The sequence below is a fragment of the Hyperolius riggenbachi genome, chromosome 1 (genome assembly GCF_040937935.1).
Source record: "Hyperolius riggenbachi isolate aHypRig1 chromosome 1, aHypRig1.pri, whole genome shotgun sequence".
In the NCBI taxonomy this organism is placed as follows: Eukaryota; Metazoa; Chordata; class Amphibia; order Anura; family Hyperoliidae; genus Hyperolius; species Hyperolius riggenbachi.
In genome coordinates, this window is record NC_090646.1 from 517,384,043 (window position 1) to 517,390,369 (window position 6,327).

Sequence of the window (6,327 nt, forward strand, 5' to 3'; positions counted from 1 at the left end):
GTTTGAGAGGGGGGGGGGGGGGGGTTCTAGACCATAATACCTGCTGGGAGAAGCAACTTGCCAAAAAATAGTACCATATGTTGGGAACCCAAACCCCACCATCTGTCTGCTGTCTGTATAAATACATATTTTTGAAGCGAGCTGGCTTTCCGTTCCAAATAAAGTTATTAACCTTTTGGAACTTAAAGAGGAACTCCAGTGAAAATAATGTAGTAAAAAAAAAAGTGCTTCATTTTTTACCATAATTATGTATAAATGATTTAGTCAGTGTTTGCCCATTGTAAAATCTTTCCTCTCCCCGATTTACATTCTGACATGTATTACATGGTGACATTTTTACTGTGGGCAGGTTATGTAGCTGCTCCTAGCTGTTTTGGCTGTTAGAGACAGCTGTAAACCGCTAATTCCTGTCTGTGAACATTGTTACATTGTGGCAGTTTGCCCAGAGTACCAGCGGTACTCAGAACTTCTTGTGGGAGGGGTTTCAGCACAAAATCAGTCATACAGCACCCCCTGATGGTCTGTTTGTGAAAATCATTATATTTCTCATGTAAAAGGGGGTATCAGCTACTGATTGGGATAAAGTTCAATACTTGATTGGAGTTTCGCTTTAAGTAACATGGAGCGGGAGGGATTAATTGGGAAAGCTCTCATTATACATAATATACGAGGAAGGATAACTATTTTTATAGCAGTCACCTTTCCCAGCCAGGAAATCTTATAACAACTCCATTCACGTAAAGTTTGCTCAATAGATCTCAATAGAGGTATGTAATTAGTTTTAGCTAGTGTATCAAATGAGGAAGTGAGCTTTATACCCAGGTAAGGAAAAGGAGTCAGTCCACCTAAAATCAAAATTAGCCCTGTATAATTTTACAACATGAGGGGGAAGTTTAACGGTTAAGGCGTGTGATTTTGAAGTATGTACTCGCCAGATAAATTACCAAAATGTTCTAGAAGGGGTAGTAAGGTAGGTAATGAGGCAAGTGGTTGAGATAGGAAAAGTAATGCGTCATCTGCATATAAAATTAATTTGTATTCCTTTCCTTGTTTCATTTATCCTTTGATATTGGGATTAATTTGTATGGCAATAGAAAGTGGCTCAATAGCAATTGAAACAATAGGGGTGACAGGGGGCAGCCTTGTCTGGTTCCCCTGATAATGGGCAGGGGTTAGAAAGTATTCCAGGAAGTCTTAATCTTGCTTGAGGGGAGTTGTATAATGCGTAAATTCCTTCGAGAAAAGGACCTGTGATTCTCATTCCTCATAATACTTTGTGAAGGTAAAGATATAGATATAGAAAGATATAGTACAGAGTCAAAGGCCTTATGAAGGTCTAAACTTTGGTCAAATAATGTGGCATCCTGGAGTATATTGCATGCTAGCCTAGTATTGTCTGTGGTTTGACGCTAAGTGATAAACCCAGATTGTGGGGAGGAGATAAGATCTGATATAACCAGAGGAATAAGCTGTTTTTGGTGATTTTTTTTTTTTTTCAAAGCGAAATATTTCCTTGGAGTTGCCTTTGTAACCCAGCCTAAGGCCCCTGACACACCGGGGAGCATTTTGCGGGTCATTTTCGTAAAAAAAAAAAAAAAATGCTTCCATTGACTTATATTAAAATCGCAGATTTGAAAAATCGTGATCATGGTTATTTTGCTGCGCTTTCTTCCGTGCTTTTAATGCAAGTAAATGGAAGCGTGTTTTTTTTAAAGATAAAAACATCCCACAAAACTCTCCAGTGTGTCAGGGCTGTAAAGCAGGAGCTGATCCACCTTTATGGTTTTTGATGTCTCCCCAAAGTTCTGATGTGATGTGAGCTTTCTGAGTTTTGCTCCTACACACATTCTCCACACAGCACGATTGTGTGAGCGGCCTCTGGAGGCATTCTCCAGAGAGGGGCGCTAGCAAGCTAAATTAAGAGCACTCCCTTGTCATAAGGATATTAAATGGCAGGAGACTGCTATCAAATCCCAATGTACTTATTAGTCAGTGGTGTCTCAGCAACCAGCCAGCAGAGTCATTCTCTGCTTGTTTCTAGGAAACTCCTTTTTTTTTCCAGGTAGAATCTGATGGTATAAGGCACAGTTCTTATTTCACACACATTGATAAATATTGCCTGGTACAAGCTTAAAGTGAACCCGAGGTGAAAATAAACTGATACAATAAACCATTGTACTTACTGCTAAAAAATTACCTTTTTTTTTTTAGATATCCCATGGTTTATGCTATATTTAAACATTTACAAACCACATTGACTGTTTTGTTGCCTCTGCTCAGTACCAGCCTAATAAGTATCCCAGAGTTAGAAAAAGGCCAATAGTTCATGTATTTTATCTCTTTCTGCTCTTGGATGTTGTATTCTGCCAGGAAAACTGTATGGCTGTAATTTGCTTATCAGTGATAAGCTGCCAACAAGACAGAAGCTGGCACAAAATTAACTTTCAGGCATATTAAAAAAAAGCACATTGCCTTGCTGTCCTCCTGATCCCCTTTTCTCTATTACTGTATTTGTATCTATAGACCCTAAATAAGCATGCAGATTAGATGTTTCTGACTGTATTAGCTGCATGCTTGTTTCCGGTGTGCCAGGCAATTGGTATTGTTTAAAAGGAGACAAATATGGCAGCCTCTCACTTCAGGTGTGCTTTAAATTAGTCTTAAAGGTGTGTCTACACAATACAGGTGAAACTCAAAAAATTAGAATATCATGCAAAATGAACTAGCGGTGAAATTGAAAAATCTTGTATGTGTCCGTAATTCTGAATCAGATGGAGAGACCATTTGGGGCCCGTTTCCACTGGAGCGGAAACCGCTCCGAATCCACAGTTTCCCCGCAGGCAAATCGCGCAGGGAAACTTTGCCATAGGAAACTATGGCGCCGCCGGCCGAATCGCTTACCCTAGCAATTCGGCTGACACTGCCCGCAGATTTCGCGCAGGAGGCTGCGAATCCCATTTTCGTGCATGGCACGGCTTCTGGGATTCGCCTGCGATCCTGCATACCCGGAAGTGCCGCACAAGTGGAATCGGGCCCTTAAAGGCTCAGGATCCCTTTGCAAGTGTTTTGATTAATTAGCTGGTTAGAGTCTGACACTTTGAGCATAGAATATTAAACCTTTTCACAATATTCTAATTTTCAGAAAATTTGATTTTGGGGTTTTCATAAGCTCTAAGCCATAATCATAAAAATTATAACAAAGGCTTCATATACTGTATCTTGTCTATTTAATATATTCGTTTTACCTTTTAAGTTGAAATACTGACATAATTGGACTTTTGCACAATATTCTAATTTTGTAAGGTTCACCTGTACATGGAACTTGTACCACCTAGCTGTTTGTGGTCAAATTGGCCAAGAGTGGAGCACATTTACAGGTGTCTCCAGAGCTTGTTCAAAGATCCAGAACACCACATCTTTAAACAATAGTGACCTCACAGTGCATTGTTCTCTTCCTTACCCTCCAACCAGAATCTGCTTTGTCGTGCATCTTCCCTCCTCCTGTCTCCATAGCAACAGATTTGTCACTCTGTTGTAGCAAAGGGAGACATCTATACGGTTCTTGGCCCCAAAACTGTCACCTGAGAGAGATCAGTCCTGTTCCCTTTGGCTGACCGTTTTGCTTGTGTGTACCTTTACTCCTGAATCAGTAATATAATTTTAAAGCATTGTCCATTTTGTTCCTCTTGGAGAGATACAAGGATCACCTACTGCTTATTATTTGTACATTTTTCCTCCACAACAGTTGCTATATACTGATCAACCAAAATGTGAAATTTACATGCCTAATGTTAAGAATGCTTGAACGTGGATGGTAAAGTACCAGAGGAAAGGGAACAGTTAAAAGGAGAGGTTAAAGCGGCTCTTCTGCTTAAAGGAAAAAAAAAATCTAGCAGGCTACCTGTAAAATAAAGTTATAGTTGCTTGCACTGCCTTGTATCACAAAGCCGTCCTGGAGACCCCGAATCACTGACTACTGCCGTGTGGCCCTGCCTCCTCTCTCTTCAGAGCCAAAAGCCAAGCTAATTACTGTGGGAAAATCTTGGCATTTTTCTCAGAGGGGAGATGGAGCCACGTGCCATCTTGGTGGTTTTCTCTGAGGAGAGATGGTAGGCGGGGCCACATGCCAGAAGTCGGGTGAATCGGGGTTTACGGGATGGCTTTGCTGTTCAAGGCAGCACAGGTAACTATAACTTTTGCAGGAAGGCTGCTAGATTTTTACTTTAGGCTGGATATCCGCTTTAAGACCATTGGGATAGAGGAGGAAAAGGAAGTTATGAGATAAGAAAGGATATGATCAAGCAGGCATATAGTGGAACATGATTTAGAGATGAGGATATGTTCAGTTAGTAGGGGAAGAGTGATAGGAAGTGATGTTTTGTCTGGATGTGCAGGTTAGGTTGCTGAGTAAAGCCATTTCTAATATTGCTGATTTTGTCATTGAAGAATGAGGCGAAGCTTTCAACAGAGATGGAGGGAGGTGGAGGCTGAAGAAGGAAATGGAAGGTAGAGAATAGCTGTTTAGGATTGTGGGACAGGGAAGAGATCAGAGGTAGGAGTGTTTAGCATCTGAGAGGGCCTGTCTGAGTTTATGTAGAGCCTCTTTATAGCTTAGGATATGCTCATGTAAATAATTTTTTGTAAATTTTTATATAGCAATAAATGAAAAGCACAAAAACTGCATCACTATTCACTTAGCCTAAGCACCTGAAACACTTCACGCATCATGCAGAAATATCTTGTTCAATGAAAAGGAGTTCTAGCGTTGCCAACCCCCCCCCCCCCCCCCCCCCTTTTTTTTTTTTTTTTGCAATCAAACGGTTTTATTGAAAGCATAAAAATAAAGTACATGGAAGTTATATCTCCATGTCAAAAATAAAATCGTAAAATTTACTAAGTCCCAAACCTAAAACTTAAGATGGTATATAAAAAAAGAAAAGTTATACCTGGGGCTTTCTCCAGCCCCCTGCAGGCCGATCACTCCCTTGATCCTCTGCTAGGTGGCCCAGTAAATCCGCCAATTGGACCACATGAATGGGGTGAGCACACGCAATGACTCACCCCAACTGGTGGATTTACTGGGCTGCCTAGCAGTGGATTTAGGTGGTCTTTAAGAACGGCGAGGGAGTGATCTGCCTGAAGAGGGCTGGAGGAAGCCCCAGGTATGTATAACTTTTTTTTTAAATCTGTTACACTTTAATTGACTTATATGCCCCTGCAGTCCTGCAGCCAGAACCTGCATGCTGAAAGTCATAAAAGATTTGCAGCCAGGGTCATCAAAACATCCAATCAGGGCTCTTACCACTCCACTGTCCTCAGTTTTTGTGGAGGCTTCCCAGTGTCCTTACTCTGGTGTCCCTTATCCAGCCAGCATCCTAATGTCTCTCCAGTTCCCAGTAATCCACTGCTGTCCTCTCCAAGCCTCACTCCTCAGTGAGCTTCCAAAGCCGTTCACAGACCTCACTCGGGGGTAACACGGTTTCCCCTTTCTGAGGTGATCAAACCAGAGGAGACAGCTTTCACCGTGTTAAAACTCCCCCATAATTGTATTTTGAAAATAGATACTCTTGGTCAAAAGCATGTCACAGGTTTCCCCATCTAGTGAGCTCCAAGCTGCAATTAATGCCAAGTAAGTCCACACCCATAATATCATAGTAATATGATAGTCAAATTGAAAAAGATGCCTGGACCAACTAGTTTTGAACCTCTGCAGGTCCTTTTTCAGGGTATGGCATCCTTAGGTATACTGACACGCTTCTACTATGGACCGATCGTCGTCTCATTTGCAAGCTTCCTTTCCTAAAGGGACCTCTTATTTAAAAAAAAAAAAAAAAAGCATTTGAGATTAAATTTGATATTCAATTCACTAGGTTGCAGTATTTTCATTTTATATATTCATTCTCCTCCCCTTTTTTAAAAATTATTATTAATCAGGTCCCCACCCTTCCTGTTTTTAGCAACCTGAATCTCCATGAATTTCAAACCCTGGGGGTTGCAGCTGTGCGATTCCTTAAAATGCAGACATGATGTGCCTTTCCTAACCGTTTGTAATGTTTTTGCTTTTGCAATCGTTTGCTTAACCACTTGCCGACCGCGCACTCATACCGCGCGTCGGCAAAGTGGCAGCTGCAGGACCAGCGACGCAGTTCTGCGTCGCCGGCTGCAGGCTAATTGATCAGGAAGCAGCCGCTCGCGCGGCTGCTTCCTGTCAATTCACGGCGGGGGGCTCCGTGAATAGCCTGCGGGCCGCCGATCGCGGCTCGCAGGCTAAATGTAAACACAAGCGGAAATAATCCGCTTTGTTTACATTGTACGGCGCTGCTGCGC